The sequence below is a fragment of the Lepisma saccharinum genome, chromosome 12 (assembly GCF_977018435.1).
Source record: "Lepisma saccharinum chromosome 12, izLepSacc3.1, whole genome shotgun sequence".
Classification (NCBI taxonomy): Eukaryota; Metazoa; Arthropoda; class Insecta; order Zygentoma; family Lepismatidae; genus Lepisma; species Lepisma saccharinum.
In genome coordinates, this window is record NC_139240.1 from 60,300,824 (window position 1) to 60,319,013 (window position 18,190).

The following is an 18,190-nucleotide window of genomic DNA, read 5'->3' on the forward strand; positions in this document are numbered from 1 at the left end:
AAAAGAATGAAAGAACTTTACACAGTTTTTACGACGTAACTACGAGATCGGTACAATCAACTGTTCTTGTTTGGTCATGACAAATCTTTAAGTTTTAAACTTTCAAACTGTGCACCTTATACATTTCTTTCTATCTAATTGTTTTGTATCAAATTTGTCAAATAAAGCAAGGGCCTACCAGTATGATAGAGCTTTCCGGTGGCGTAGTGCCAATGTAATGAATGAGTCCCGGGTTCGATTTTGAGTTGGCACGTTCCCAGTGATTCCGACTTCACTTTAAACTGTAGTTCCAGTCCCTAGTAGCATGGCTCTATATATGTGAAGGGTTTAGCGATTCGAAACAGAAGTTCACTGACGTTTGTGATAGTGTACGTACGTCAGAACTGTTGCTGAGAAAACCATTCATAATAGTTCCTTGATTTTTCATTCTTGATATTTTCCTCCGATAGAAACATGAATGAACTGCTGAGGTTCATCTCAGCCGTTGTATATCACGCTCAACTTCAGGTTACAATTGCTTGAGAACGACTTCACGTATTACAATTTAACAAACGCATTTGCAATGATTTTTTACCCACTTTCAATTGCACTAAAATAATATGGGGTTTCCATTAAAAACAAACAAACGTAAGTTTGTGTTCAAAATCGTACTTCCTTACGTAGATGAACGTATTGTGTCCACTACTTTCATGAACCCCTCTCATACCTTTATATCTGCGAAAGCAGTTTTTCAATATTTATTGTTGTTCACGAAATATTTCCGTTGGTAATTTTAGGTCACTCACCCTGTATATTCCGCAGCCGAGTCTTTAAGCATGATGCTGCGAGTCCCCCCCAGCTAACGCGGAGAGAACTGCCTTTTCATTTCCCCACTTCAGATTCTTAAACCTCATTTATGGAGAGCGGGGGCGAGTGGTAGCCCCAATCTCTTCGCGAGAGCTCCGTGATATCAAATTGGACAGAGATATATCGCAGTGCGGGCTCTTCGCCCAACCCCCTCAACGCATGATTACCCTTTGGTCGTTCGCCCGGTCGATAAATTCTTTCGCTGTCGCGGAAGAGAGGAGATCTCACTGTTGCCAGGTTTAGCAGTGTTTTTTTTTAAACGAAAAAACACCGAAACCGTGCCAGCGCGGTATTCTCAGATTTCTTTCACAAGAAAATTTCCTCACCTTGTAGTTAAAGGCAGGATCAGCACCACGCTTCTGACCGCCTTTACCCCCAGACTTTGCTCCAGGTGCCCATTTTATACGACGCTGGGTGGGCGCTGGAGCCGCTTGAACAGGCGGAAAAAATTCCGATTCTCCCCCGCAGGGGATGGAACCCGGGTCTCTCGCATGGAGGCAGAGTCCATACTTAATATAGAATGTCTAAATTCAGACAGTGGGGGCGACAAGTCATACTTTCGTTCGCCAAATTTCCCAGACAAAATGGAAGTGTATGTGATAATATCATAATACTGTGCATGTATACAATTCTCATCATATCCTCAATACCTATACATAGGTAAGTAGGTGACAAACATTTATTAAAAAATACGTTAAAAATGTCATATCCCGGAAATGGATTTCTTCAAATTTACAGGAGAAAGTACTTACGGAATTGAGTTTCTGTGTAATTTCGGAAGGTCGTGGAAGTGTCGCATTTTTCAATGTATTTGGCCGCTAAATCATGTATTTTTCTATAATAATGTCCGATGCACGAAAGCTGTTGCTTGCATTTTCATCCATGTACTTGAACCGGATGTTGCGAGCATATGATGACGTAATCCCCGGCAAGTGTTTCCAAACGCACAGTTTTTTCACTATATTGCCCAACCTAAAGCAACCTAACCTAACCTTTCCGTGATGGTGCGTGGGGCTATCGTGAATGGTTCTTGGGGCTATGCGGGAATGGTTTTCGGGGCTATGCGGGACTGCTTTGCCGTTTGAAACACAACGCTAGTCAAGATTTGCCCGCCATTTTGCGTGTTCGTTAAAAAACAAAGCGAAATCCCTTGTTAAACAATGTTTCGCAATGCAGAATGGGTAAGTACGAATGTAAAAAAGTAGAGAATGAACGAGTTAGAGCGACTTCCCGCATATGATAGTTTTACCGCTATACAATTCTCATCATATCCTCAATACCGTAGGTCACAAACGTTTATTAAAAAATATACTAAGTGAGATACTGACTTGAAAACCGTTTTTAATTTTCAACATAATCACCACCAACATTGATACACTTAATCCCATCGCTTTATCTGTCCCCAAAAAGTGCTGCATAAAAGTCTTTGAGCTGCTGTCCCAACCACAGTCGCACCTCACGTTCAACATCTTCATCATCCGCGAAATGTTTGCCACCACCGTGCGCACACTTTTCAAATATTCAAACGATCATATATTATGCTGTAGGCTAAATTATCCTATTGTAGTTTCTATGCTATCGTCACTCGCCTGTCAGCTCAAATCATCTTCTCCACCCGTATCATCTCCACGTACACTCATAGAAGCACGGTCGTCATTTCTAAACTGAGCTGTCCATGCGTGCGTCTGCTATCTAACCACTGCTAACAGAATATCATCAGGCTGCATTGTGCTGCCACCTACTGACACCTTTAGAAACTACTCACTACTATTTTCAGCTATCCCACATCAGTTTGTGACCTATTTACTGACTTCCCCTCCTATATAAAGTGGAGTCTTTACCTTCCAGGGTTGCCCCCAAGTACTCATTCATTTGAGGTTGGGTGCCCCACAGAGCCACTTTCCGACCTTTGATGACCCATTCCGGGAATCGAACCTGGGTCTCCCGCGTGCCAGTCAGATGCCCTAACGACCATAGGCGCCGACTCCATGGGGCTTAGGGGGGCTCGAGCCCCCCCCCCCAAATGTTAATGATGTGGGGGCAGAGCCCCCCCAATAATTTTGCTTAAGAGGATCTAATGTATTATTTTTCTTCTCTTTTAAAGTTTACTTTGAATTGTGCCACATGAACTTAACTTTAAATACACATTTGAAATGTTCTAGACCATCAACTTTGGGGGGCTATGACCGGAAACAGCAAAACACATAACTTATAACTATATACTAAGTACGTATATAATTATTATTTACTATTATACATATATTAATCAGAGACATAATGAATTTAGCCAACGACTTGTTAAAGACTGTTTTCCCCTAAAAGAATGCAAATATTTAGGAATATTATTGATGTGAATGAGAAGGCTGGCCATACTGGACTGCGACCACTTTGCCCTCGTCGGTGGACTTTGAGAGCCTCCAGTATGCAACAGATCTTAAGGAACTATGAGAACCTTCTCAATTTTCTTGAGAATTATTCTGAAGAGGATTCTACTGACGCAACATTAAAATGTGCTGGATACCTGGAGACAATGCTTCACCTCAAGACATTTTTCTTTCTCTCCCTCTACTGCCATGTGATGGGTCAAATAGAAGAGGTAAACTGTAAGATTCAGTCTCAACGCATTGGTTCTACAGAAGTAGAATCAAAACTAAAATACTTGACTGACATCTTTCAAGAAAAGCGAATTTGTTTTGAGCAGTTCTGGCTGAAATGCACAGAGGGCAAACCGAGCCTCGTTGAGCCAGAATTGCCCCGGCAACGTCAGGTCCCTAAGAGACTTGAAAATCCTGATGCTGCCAAACATCACAAGTTCTACACTCCAAAATAGTATTATAAATCAATATACACTGACGTGTGTGACACAGCAAAATCATGTGTTAAACAAGGACATGAATCTACAGGACTACAAAAAGTAACAGCCGTAGAGAAAGAATGCATCTCGGTTGTGAACAGTTGCACAACAAAGTTTCAGCAAACGCGAGAATTCTTTCGCCAATATTTGGATGTCGATAGGCTCTCCTTACACATGTCCATGCTTGGTGATATTGCCAAACAGAAGAAAGTGGTTCTAACTACCATGCGTGACATAAGGAAGTTTCTTTTGGAAGATTCATGATGGTCCTCCGCACTGTGCCAGTGACGACAGCCACAGCCGAAAGGTCATTCAGTGTTATTAGCCGACTAAAGACATATTTGAGATCTACAATGAGGTAGAAGAGACTAAGCAGCTTAGCGGTACTTCACATACATCAAACTGTGCTTGATAATTTGGACCTGAGACCGCTCGTTAATAAGTTCATAAAAAATAACCCACTGCGTAGAGCAACTTTTGCTTTATTTTTAGATCATGTTCATATGTTTTTGTTGTGTATGTGAATTTATATCTTAGTGTATATGCTATTTGTTTTTATTATTGCAAAATTAAATTTAAGAAGTAAAATATTGTAGCAAGAACAAAAAAGTAAAACCATTTTCCTGCGATTTGTGTTAGCATTTATGTAAATAATTAAATAAAACTGTTAAATATTGTTTATTTTATGGGTTATTTGCAACCCATCACGTGTCTGTTGCGGACATTAAAACACGCCCATGCCCTCGCCGGGACTCGAACCCGAGACCTCTGGATCAAAGCGGGTTGAGTCTACCACCCAACACGCTCGGCCACCGAGGTCGGCATAAAACTTTTAGGTTGGTCTCTTAATGTAAATACATACTTTTCAATAAAAATGTTAATTGTTATCTAAAAAACAAATGAGCAGACACAAAAGACATAAAGAGACTTTGAAACATTTTCTAAACGTTTTTCATGTTACATTTCATTTGCATGAGGAATATAATAGCTGCTTAAAAACTGCTATACGAAGACGTATTTTTTATTTTTTAAAAAAGAGAGGGAGTGAGTCATCATTCATTTATTTCAGTGATGAGAGCCCCCCCCAATAATTTTGACAAGTCGGCGCCCCTGCTAACGACTAGGCCACCGCGCCAACAACAAATGCAAACCACACGACGATTCACGTGAATGCTCTAGAAGGAACTCTTTAGCTGATGTATTTTTTTAGATTTTGGAACATGGCAGCAGTTTTTCGAAAGAGAGGAGACTTCCAAAATAGCTGGCCAAGCTTAAGAGCGTGGCTCCACCCGGATTCGAACCCTCCATCCATCGATTACAAAACGACAGCTTTAGCCACTACGGTCACTTAGAGAACTAAATGCATCATATCGATTGATGCACCAGAATGCATCGATTGATGCACTAAAGTGTCTTTTTATGGCTTCTTCAAACATTCATATTCTTCACCTTTGATGCATTTGGGTGCATTTTTGTATGTTGTGAAAGAAACAGTTGATGCGTTTTGATGCACCAGAATGCATCTCTTTTGATGAGGCACTCGAATGTTTCGTCTGCACGTTTAAGTTCATCATCCAAAAAGATGCATCAAGGAACATCAACTGATGCATTGAAATGCATCTCGACTGAAATAAATCCTCACTTGAATCAAATGATGAAGTTTGGTGTTTCTTACATACAAAAATTTTATTTTATTTTATTTTATTTATACATACTCCCCATAACAGAGCTATTGCTCCACTTACAACGGGGGCTTACAAGTAAATAAACTATAGTACATAATATCCATATACATAAACATATATTAACATATACATAAACATAAATATTAACATATACAAACACATAAACCAATTGCATATACACAAATAATTAAATGATATTAATGCCTATTTTCAGTTTGTGTTATATTATATTGTATTATAAAATTATATTTAGCATTGATAAAATAACTTGAAATATAGAATTACAATTTTCTAAACAAAATACTAATTAAGAATAAAATTGTTTAATGACAGATAAATATTTCTTGTAGGACATAGCAAAATCAATATTAACATTATTTTGTATTAGTACATTATGAGCTTTACATATTTGAACCATTACTGAATTCTGATGTACAATATTTTTAGAATTAACGAAAGAAAATGGCAAATAAGAACGAAGCGTTCTAGGTTTAATTGTGAATCCTATCAACTGAAGACAATCTTGAGCATCAATTAAGTTATTTATAAATTTATAAAGTAAAATATGTTTGGCTAGTTCTCTTCTTGATTGTAATGAAGAGAACCCAAATTCAGATAAAATAGTATTATAGGATATTCTTTCTAAATATGAAGATCTTTTAAATTTTTTGTAATATAAATATCTTACGAACTTATTCTGAACATTTTCAATTAAATCACTGTAGCATTGAAAATAAGGATCCCAGATGACACTAACATACTCTAACTTACTTCTTAATATCGAATTGTATATTGAAGCAATAGCTTGAATATTATTAATTTCTCTGGTAGTTCTAAATATAAAGCCTAAAATTCTAAATGCATCCGATACTAATGTTTGTACGTGCTCTCTGTGAGTAAGCCTTGAGTCGAGTAAAAGTCCCAAATCCTTTATAAGTTTAACTCTATTTAAAACTATTCCATTCATAGTATAGTTATGAGTATAAGATAAGTTATGTCTGCTAAACGTAATAGTTCTGCATTTACTTATATTAAAATCTAACTTATTGGTGACACTCCACTGAAAGCAGTTGTTTATATCTTTCTGTAATTGCGCTAAATCACTTATATTTGTAATGGATTTAAATATTTTTAGGTCATCAGCATAAAGCAGATAATTAGAATTTTTTATAACAGAGGATAAATCATTAATAAATATTATAAAAAGTAAGGGACCCAAATTTGAGCCTTGCGGAACACCAGATGTAACACAATATAAAGGGGATGATTCAAAATTGTAGGTGACATAAAATTTCCTATTTTTTAAATACGATGCTATTAATTTTAACAGTGGAAACGAAAAACCGAAATTTGCTAACTTATATATTAATATATCATGATCTAACTTATCAAAAGCTTTAGCAAAATCTGTATAAATAGTATCAACAGAGTAACCATTGTTAAATGAGTCTGCCAAAAATTGGGTAAATGAGATAAGATTAGTTAAGGTTGATCTTTTGGATATAAAACCATGCTGATGGTGAGTTATATACGGTTTAACATGATAACAAATTCTATTATATAAAATGTGTTCAAAAATTTTTGCTGGTGTTGAAATTAAAGATATAGGCCTATAATTGATGATTTCATTGGCGTTACCAGATTTTGGTATAGGAGTTACTTTACTTATTTTCCACCTATCGGGGAAAATTTGGGTGGTTATAATCAAATTAAATATGGTGCATAGAGGAAACAATAAGCAATCAGTACATCCTTTAAATATGTAAACTGGTATACTATCTGGACCACTAGCTTTCTTCGATTTCAGTTTTCTAATAGAAGTTTCACATTCAGATTCAGTAATACTATCTAATACTAATGGTTGATTTACTATCATAGGTACTTCACTGGGAATTGAGTAAGTTGGAATAGAATCATTAAAAACGCTCTTAAAGAATTGCGCAAAACCATTAGCTATATCTTTGTTATTGTCAAGTAATACTCCATTATAGGTTAAACTACACTGATTATTAGTTGATTTCTTTTTACCCTTAATATAACTCCAAAAAGACCTAGGATTATTTTTTATGGATTCTTCAGAATTCTTTATGTAAATCTTGTAAGCTTTAGTTATCATAGATTTTGATTTTCTGCGTAATTCAACAAATTTCTTCTGGTTATATTCTGACAATTTACGTCTATGTCTATAATATTCTTTATATTTAAGTAATCTTATAATATCCAGTGTAAACCAAGGCGGGTAAGATTTTCTCTTATTACGCTTCCTTATGGGTACATTATTACGAATAATTTTATCTAAAATTTCATAAAAGTAGTCCAATGCTACGTTGGGATTCTTAAATAATGTTAAAGGATTCCAATCAGTTTGATTAAGATTTCTATATATATTGAAAAAATCGGCATTACGGTAATCATATGTATAAATAGAACGTGACTTAACATTATGAATAGTTTTGTCATAAAAGCGGTGGACTTGAAGTAATAAGGGAGGATGATGAGCATCAGGGCTTAGAAGAGGGAAGGAGTTATGATTAACCACGACATTGTTAGACAAGTTGGTCAGTACCAAATCCAACGTTTTTCCGTTGTTATTTTTTACATTATTTATGCTTTGTAATTCCAGTAAACTTAAAAATCTAAATAATGTTAAGGAAAGAGGACAACCATTTTCTAAGTCGTAATTAGAATCTACAATTTCTGGAATATTAAAATCTCCTACAATAATCAGACCACAAGAATGTATATTACATAGCTCTTCCATTCTGGCAAAAAACATATTGTAAATTTGTAATTTAGTATTAGGTGGGAAATAAACTGTAACCATTATAATGGAAGAAACACTAGTTATTATCTTAACACAAACAATCTGAATATTTTCTATAGTTATTTCAATGTTCTTGGTCCTCAAAGTACTCTTTACTGCAATTAATGCGCCACCACCTCTTCTATGTAACCGATCTTGCCTAAATACAGCATAGCGAGTATCAATAAATTCACAGTTGTTAATAACATTGGAAAGCCAAGTTTCTGTAAAAACAATTACATCATAGTTTTCATTTAGAATACTTAGATATACATCATTAAGCTTAGTATTAATACCTCTTACATTTTGATAGTATAAATTCAATTCATTATGTGATTCATTATAATCCGTGACTCAACTCACCATGATTACATAATATTCTGTATATCTGTTTCAGTTTTTATTACAAAAACTTGCCTGTCATTTGGGGTCTTTCTTAAACGAATAGAGCCAGAACTGTCAATCCAAAGATAGGCATAGTTTTTTTCTCTTTGTAATTTCCTAGCTTGTCCGAAAATGGTTTTCCTATATGGAGTAAGGCAATGGTTAATATATATTGGCTGATTATTCGTAAACCCCAGATGATTTGTATTTAAATTTCTTTTTACCTTGCGTTTTTCAATCATTTTATCCTTATCCACTCTTCTTACAAACTTTACAATTATACCCGGAGAATTATGATTGCTAGAATTCTTAAGCCTATGACATACATCTATCATTTCCTCTTTAATTTCCAAATCAAGGGCCCTACCAACATCCATAACAGTTTGATAAACATTTTCGTTAGATTTTCCTGGAATACCAATAATTTCCAATGCATTCCTTCTGCTATATTGCTCCAATTCATCAAGTTGAACTTTAGTGTTTTTTAATTCTTGTTTCAACTCGGTATTCTCCTTTTTCAGTTCTTCGATGTGGGCGAGGCAGGCATTGATTTTGTCCGACTGGGATTTTATTAGATTAGAATTATCATCCATTTTTACATGTAACAGTTCTAATGATTTACCAAGTTCAATTTCCGTCTCCTTAGTTGTTTTTTTAACATTAATAAGTTCTTCCTTTAACTCTTTCACAGAATCAAAAATGTTTTGCAAAGAGGGAACACCTTCTACTAAAGGTTCTTCAGAATGCATAGATCGTCTTTTTTTAGAGTTGCATGATTTACACCTCCATGGTCGATTTTCAGATTTATAAAACTCCAGATCGGTTTCATTAATGTTCACACATTTAATATGCCATAGCTTGGAACAGTCAGTACATACTATTTTGGCGTTAACATCATTCCGAGAAACTGGTTTATTACACTCACCACAATTGCTCATTCTTTACGTTAGAACAAACACACAAACACACAGCACAGTAAATGTCTATATGGACAGCAACTGAGCACCCACTAAAGCACAAGAAGGTGATAGTCTGTGAACTCCGATGCAGATGAATTGGCAACACTGATAACAAGTGAATGTTTGTTTATCAAGACAGTTTAACGAAAAGATCAAGTTTTACGTTCATAACTCATTGAATATGCACTTATATTGACTTTTAAGTAAATGTCAATAAACTTAGTATACTTACATAACAAGTCTCAGCAATATATAGTCTTCAGTTGCCTGTTGTAGTATTAAAATAGAATTTCATCGGAGCACACACCTGACTCACTTATCACATACTCGCCATGTTGTGTAGAAAATGCACCCAAATGCATCAAATGTGAATCTGATTCTTTCAAGAAATCCATAAAACACGCTTTAGTGCATCAATCGATATGCTGCATTTAGTTTTCTGTGTGTACCAGATCGGAGAGGCCCCATTTCCAGGAGAAACTACACACAGAATCGAAAACGTGTCAATTGACAGACATGTTGATTCTAATAACACATTAACTTCCATAGACTGCAAATGATGCAATTTTTTGGTGGTCAAAATACACACAGAAATGCATAAGAGAGTACTTCTACCAGCGGGTGTTTCCTGTGATGCACTAAGAATGCATCAGTTGGCAGACAAGATCATTTCAAAGATAACAAAATTACACGTTTAGTTGTGTCGATTGATGCATTAAAAGTAGGGCTGAGGCGATACTGATCCCGTTGGTATCGGAAAATATCGGTTGGAATTTATTTACCGATATCAGCCGATACTTTCCGGCATTTTTGTCTTTTACGGGGTCCGTAAAAAATTCTGCAGGACACTTTCGCGGAGTCTATTTATCCTGGAAATTATGCAAATTTTGAACTTACTTTTTATTTTACACCAATTTTCAGTTAAAAAAAAACTAAAGTTTGTGATTGCATAACATGTATTTTAATATTTTAATTCTTGAATATTTTAAATCAAAGTTCTTGGTAAATGTATGCATAACATTGGAAAAACTCAATATGCTGACCAAGGCAGAAATTTACTTGGTACACTTCGCAACATCTTATTTGACCGACCCGAAAGAATTCTAAGTCCCGAAATCGTAAACTTAGCAACACTGCACTTCAGCTCCAGGTGAGAGTAGCCAACTTTGAGTAGGTCCTTCCACTAGACGAAAAACGCTGCGGTGATAGGTTTTCAATTTAACACTTTCCATGAACTTAGAAACTATAAACCGCTATTATAATACGCAATCAAACAGAAATAATAAATTGGAAAAAGAACCTTGAAGGATATTTACGATTCTGCTTGCTCGTCTTGAAATTTGGGGGGTTTGAAACACTGAATAGAGTTTTTCTCCACCTGGAGGAAATTGCCATCACGTTTGTGCAGAAAGAAGCAAATTTGTAACGAGTTTATGCGACATTTTATTTACAATACCTTGTATAATATCGAACAGTTCTCAAAAACACATATTTTGCACGACTTTTCGAGAAAATGTGCTTGAAACAAAGGAAGGTGGGAGTCTACATAAACGTCAACATGTATTTAAGGGTATAACGTCATTAAGTTAACGTAGAGCAGTTGGTTAGGCGCTGCTATCCTTATTTTTCATCAAGCGTGAAAGGTAGCAGGTTCAAATCCCACCCTCTCCTCTTTCTTTTTTTCTTTTTTTTGTTTGCTGAACAGAAACCGTTGATATTAGAATATTTAAAAAATGAATCCGATGCACAGTTGAGGGACGTCCCTTCTGCGCATATTTCCCTTAGAAGTTGGAGATTTCCAGGATTTAAAGTTAAAACTTTTCTTATTTAGTTATTGTTCATATGTTGTGTTAACACACACATCATGATTAATTCACATCTCACATATATGTATTCAGGATGCAAAATGTAATGTTATTTAAGTTATGTATTGTTTGTTCTTCACTGACACCTAAAATATTGATTATTTGATTTCGATATACTAACAAAAGATATATATAGTTATGTTAAGTAGTGATGTAGTGCAGTACTGTAACGATGGAGAGCGTTTAATGAGTTCAAATTGCTAAGATTGGTAATTTTATGTCCGTTTCTTCGTAATGACTGTTGTCAGTACTAATTAACATAAATAAATTGTTATTGCGACGAAGGCCGATTCGATAAGAAACTACTAATAAGTATTTATATAGTGAGTGACAAACAAAAAATTCAAAACCTCATAATGATCGTTAATTCCTCACTGCTTTGTATCTAACATGTTTGTCTTCTTTGAACAGAAAGTATGAGTATCGGATATAACAAACTTTCCCCACTAACTTTGCGATATTCGAAACCACCATTACAGACTTAGCTTTATGTAACTTGATTCTGCGCATTCCACGTGGCATGTGACTTCCTCCTATCATAGAAATAACTTTCTCTTGCTATTTCCTTTCACCTCGTGAAATACAGAGACAAATGTTAACTTCTTAGCACGGTGGATAAACTTTACACCCAACGATATACTCCTGAAAAAAATCCTGCCTAGGTGGAGAATCGAACCTACGACCTCCCTCGTAAGAATCAAGCACGTTACCTCTTCTCCAGGTAGCTCATGTTAAAGTTTGCTACCAGTTTGAAGAAAACAATTCACATATAATGTCATATCTATAATTTCCTCATGGCAATTTTCATGAGGGAACGAATTCAGATAAAATCGAGAAATGCTGAAAGGGAAAATGATGAACATATCTATTGTCTTTTGTCAAATTTTGTAAATTGTGTTAAAATTCCGTCTTTTGAGAAGTATTTTGTTGTTTGTTTAAAGTAGGAACAGGAGAGCGAGAAGGAGTCATTTGAACCAGACCCCGTTTGACAAGAAAATTCAGCTTTTTTAAAGAGAGAGGAAGGTATGAAATATAAAATATGTGTGAAATTAAAACAATGGAAACCTTGAAAGATAATACTAACGAACTTCAAACTATGAAAAACATATTTTCGTGGTGGAAAACTCCAAGTCATTTTCGAAATATGAACTTGATGTTTTTCTATATTATGAAGTGGAGATATGGGACGATACGATCCCTCAGCAAGAAAATTTTAAGTAAGCTACCTCCAACATTTTCAATGGTCATAATTACTTAGGGTCCGGAAGTTGATGAAAAATCAACTTTTTTTCTGACCCTTAAAAACAATGCTAAACCTGATATCATGTCCGTTTCCCTTCAGTTAGAGTCGGAAAACACTTTCTATTTTACATTTTTTTTTCATTTTTCGGCCTTTTTTGGCTTTTAGTTTATTTGTCAGTATTTTTAACAGTTTTTGTTGCATTTTTACTTATTTTTTAGGTTTATTTTTCTCCTCCCCTGTTGTTTCGTGCATTTTAAATGCATTTACTAGTAAAACTTACATATTTAAATTTCTTGACATGGTCCATTTAGCAAATTCACCATGAATCGAAAATACGGTCAATGGAAAAGCATAATATTATTCTTAACTGAAATGTTTGGCAATGGATTAAAATACTTTATGTGAAGATCTACTTTGACGTTCTTTTTCTGGACACTATTATCGCTTTAATCTGTAGTTTTAAAGTAAAAGTAGTCACAATATTAAATGCAATTACACTCTGCTATACACGAAGCAGAACTGTATTTTCGGATGCTGGCCGACTACAGTATCATAGAAGGAAGAAGCAGATGAATTGGTTGATTTGGTGTTTTAAGTCAAATTTATGCATAGTAAGGCTAATCGGGACTGGACCTACAGTTTAAAGTGGGATCCGAACCGAGTGCATAAAATAACGTGAACCGTGTGGTGTAGGGGGATCGTTTGCTTATGGAATGGAAGGTCATGGGTTCAAACCTACTTCTTTACTTCTTTGCAAAATCTTTTTCGGGAAGTAAACGGCTTTGGACGAGAATGCTTATCTACGTTTCTTGGACATTTTCGTTGATATTTATGCGATTTATGTCCAGCATTTCCGGATGGAGAAAGTTGACATGTAAGTTCTTAATATGTGTTAACTTATAACAGCTGAATGAAAGGAAAAGTATTTCCTAAAATCCTGCCAATCACTGAAAGATTAAAAACATTAGTAGAAGCATTACTTGAGGCATGCACAGTGGCGACGATTATGGAGTGTGGAGGGACAGATGACCCAGCACTATGCTAAACATTATATACCAAGGGAAAGAAACTGTCCTTGCCCTCCCCCTCCCCTACCTTGCCCCATCAGTTTTGATACCCAATCGCCGCCACTGAGCATGTATCGCATAAATATTTACAGTAATATCATATAATATTATATTACGTTATTAGAACACTTCGTACTCGGTAAATAAAAAGGAAAAAATAATAAGGAAAGGGTGGGATTTGAACCTACGATGTTTTGATCTTGACAAAGACAGTAAAAAAACGAAAGTGCTGTCATCTAACCAACTACTCCAGGAGATTGCTAATAGAAAGCTTAGTAAAACACGTTAATCTCAGTTGAAGCAACATTGTGCCGGAGTTTCGAACCATTTTTCGCCGAGAACCAAGGAAAAGACACACTTTGCAGAATCGTTTGGTGTTGTGCAAGGTATCTTTACTAAACATTTCGCATAAAATCATCATAAATTTGCCTTCTTGCATTCAAATGTGACCGCAATTCTTTCCAGGTGGATGAGAACCTGTTCAGTGTTTCACAATGCACATACATTTTCCTATTTTCAAATTCAGAACGAAGAATCTTGAAATATTTTCAACATTCGTATTTCTCCTTAACATTTTTTTGTCTACTCATATATTTTATTACTGCTTTAGGGTATCTTTACTTTATGGAATGTGAAAGAATGAAAAAAAAAATCACGAGCGTTTTCATTCAGAAAGAAAAAAATGTTGCAAAGTTGGCAACTCTTAGTTGGCTCTGAAGCGCTATGCTGCCAAATTTACGAATTCCGGACTTTGAAATTTTTCAGGGCGGTCAAATAAGATGTTGCGAAGTGTACATAGTCTGATGAAGACCTTGCTAGAAGGTTGAAACGTTACGTTTAGTTTATGTTTTATAATAAAATAAATTTCTGCCTTGGTCAGCATATAGAGTTTGTCATATCATGGAAACAAGGCTTAATGGTGTTATAACATTGGAGTGGAATAGTTACACACCAATATTGATTAATATTTTGAACAGTTTTATATTACAGTAAAACTTCGTTAATCCGGACCCCCGATAAGCCGGACTCGCTTAATCCGGACAGTCAAGAGGCAAAAAAAAAAGGAAGCAGAATGCAAGGTTTTAAATGTTGCTAGAAGTCAACAATCGCATTCATCATATTGCTCCGCAACGGCTAAAAAAGAATACGTACATCCAACGTCACATGGGAGAACTTCCCAAAGGAAAGGTAAAATTCTGTTTCAGGCAGACTTTCGGGAAGAAGCCACATTGACACAGGAATAGCCTCGGCACATTCTCGTAAAACTCTGGTCACTGTAATACGTGGCCGTACAAACGCGACACTTTTCCATAACAAGACGCCCATTCAAATAGGCTTACAATTTGCCTTCCGCCTGCCACACTCTCAGAACGGACTCCCCTTGCTTTAAGCGTATCTACAGTATTGCTTTACATTTTACTGTTCTGTATAGTGTATTTAGGCCTATGCCCTTTAAATACACCATAATAAACGTGTTTTGTTGCTATAAACGGAGTATTAATGCACTTTCTACTGTTCTTTTAGGTTATTTCAGTTAATCCGGACTAACGAGGTTTTACTGTATTACAATTTTCAAGTATCGGTATTGGTGAGAGTATCGGCATCGGTTGAAAGTGGTATCGCCCCGCCCTAATTAAAAGTGAAATTTTGTTACCTTTGAAGTGATCTTGTCTGATCTTCCCAACTGATGCAATTTTAGTGCATCACATGGAACATCACCTGATAAAAATGCTCTTTTATGCATTTATATGTGCATTTTGACCACCAAAAAAGTGCATCATTTGCAGTCTATGGACGTTAATGAGTTTTATTAGTATCAACATTGACACGTTTTGGGGTCTGTGTGCACAACCAGATACCCAGTCCTGAATTTCTGTCGGATGTTATATACCTCTTTATAACGTTGCTTTGTGTCAAATAACATCTTTGTAGATTCTCAGGTCATTGTGCAAATAGACATTTAGTATTTAATCGTTGCTACAAAGACTGCAAGCGCAGTGCTTATTCGAAACGTTTGCCGGAAACATGGCAGAGGGCGTGGTTTCGCGCAATGAACTGTGGGGGAAGTTGCAAATTGAATATCATCCATTGAATACTTAATAGCTCAATCGATCTGTCCGTGTGTCTGTACCAGTGAAAGCCACACAATTGATAGCAACATAACAATAGATTTTATGGTGACTTATCGCTAAGAAATATATATAGTAGTGTTGTTATTTTGTGAAGTGCCGAAAAAAATAATAATTTCATGAGGCATTATCTCCAATGAGCTATTTAGGAAATACGAGAAGCACAAATTTAAAACATGTCAAGTCATTACGATATGCTACATCCAATTTCAAGATGGGTAAAAGTAGAGGAAAAGGTCTAAATATGGGCTCCCTTTTTATGTTGTCATTTTCGGAGGAAATAAATTAATATATCAAGCACCTGCCTTTAAAATGCATATCTATGAAATATATACTTAAATGTAATAGCATGCTAAAGTATAGAAGGTCTCCATTTTTCTAAAAAAAAGCAATTTCCAAAAAATGGTAAAAAATTGTATTTGAAAATTGTGGTCTAAATATGGGCTACTAGTGGCAATTACAAAAAGCAATTAAAATTTTAACAAACAGTCATTTATCGCTAAAACATTATTAAATTCATATTTATGAATTATCTGTTGTTTTGAAAATCAAGCGGAATGGGAAAAATTGAAGTTAAGAAAAACATCAAAATATTTGTTGAAAATGTGATCTCAGCATTAGACCTGATGTCATAGCCCATATTTAGATCATCACGCTATTTTTCTTCTTCAATTTATTTTCTCTCTCTGTGCTACATATTTCACAAACAAATCATGGCATTATAAAAGCCCACATTTATTTTATGTACCGCTAATATCATAACCTATACAAAGCAGATGAGAATTCAGAAAACTCTATGAGTTAAAACATCCCTGCAAAAAGTTTTCGTAGGTCGCAATTCTATAACAGCGTCCAAGGCCGAAATTAACCACCACTTTCTCTTGTGAATTGGCGCCGCAACGTTTGTCCTTGGCAGATAACCAGTTCCCATAGCCTCTGCCAGGCTGCAGCACCTGGGAGCGCTGATAACTCCAAAACCCATATTTAAACCTTCGCCCATATTTAGACATTCTCCTCTACTTTCTATATATTTCCAAACTAACTTATTACATGTTAAAATAATATTACTTCAATACGTACTAAAACAATCTATTTTGTACATACAGAGAACAAGTAGCGGCGATTGGGGGCCAAAACTGGGGGAACGGGGGGGGGGGGGGAGGACAGTTTACTCCCGTTGGTAGACAACGGTTTTTCATAGACAAGATTGGCTATCTTCTGAGCTGTTAGAGAGAATAAACTTCCATGTGACACCTTTTACAGTGTGGAACAGGACACCTTTCTAAACATACACAAAAACTCTCCACTAGTAAGAGTTGAAGAATCGTTTAATGAATTACTCTTAGTGCATGATTTGGACATACTTTTCAATTAATGTAATGCCGGCCCCCGTGTCGGGGTGGTTAGCACATTGCGCTACGACGCCAGTGGTCCCGGGTTCAAATCCTGGCCTGGGCATGGATATTTCTGAGTGTCCATTCATCAATTTCATCATATCATCACTCATTCCCATCTTCGCAAATTAGCCAATAGCGGCACAAGAAGCGAAGTTAAAATAAAGCAATTCAAATCAAAATTAATTCTTGTAATGCTATTAGGCACAAAATTCTGTACAATTTATCGGATTTGTATGTAAAGGAGTTTTAACTGTATTTATATGTTGTCACACTATCATAAATGTTAACACTATTTTATGTATTAACATTATTGTTAACATTTGTGTTTATTATTAATATTATCCTTGTGTACATTATGTTCAGCATAAACGGGACTTCTGTCCTGTGATGGACAAAAAGAGAAATTAAATGAAAAGGCCATAGTGCGATGGCCAAAATGGGGAGGGGCGGGAACTGCTCCCCCACGCACCCCGTAATCGCCGCCACTCCAGAAAATTAAATGCATGATTTGCTTTATTTTACTTCGCTTTTTGTGCCACTTTTGACTAATTTGCGAAGATGGGGATGAGTGAGGATATGATGAAATTGATGAACGGACACTCACAAACATCCATGATTCCAACCCGGAGATGTTGTGTTATTTGGTCTTTGCCAATAATCAAGTTTACACTTTACAGTTTGACCCATTTTCGTATGTCATCTTTAAAGGTAAGGCGATCGGTGAAAGATGAAGAGGGAAATAATAGAAAAGAGAGGGAAATATGGAAGTGAGTGAGTGAGGGAGGGGTGGAGAAAATAAAGGAAATGGAACAGGAAATGGGAATGACAACAAAAGTCAGTTAGGAGAGAGGAAATTGTCCAGATGTTATTAGAAAAATTAAATCAAGAATACAGATGGGCAGATACATGGCACGAAAGGAAGAGGAAAGAAGAGTTTACAGGATTCTTGTTGGGAAAC

The 18,190-nt window shown here is 35.8% G+C and overlaps 1 protein-coding gene across 3 annotated transcripts in view; it reads right to left on the minus strand.

Annotated features, from left to right (window-relative positions):
• LOC145996138 (transient receptor potential cation channel protein painless-like) overlaps positions 1–18,190 on the minus strand; it is a 44,990-nt gene that overhangs the window by 4,985 nt on the left and 21,815 nt on the right. The gene's annotated exons all lie outside the window — the stretch shown is intronic.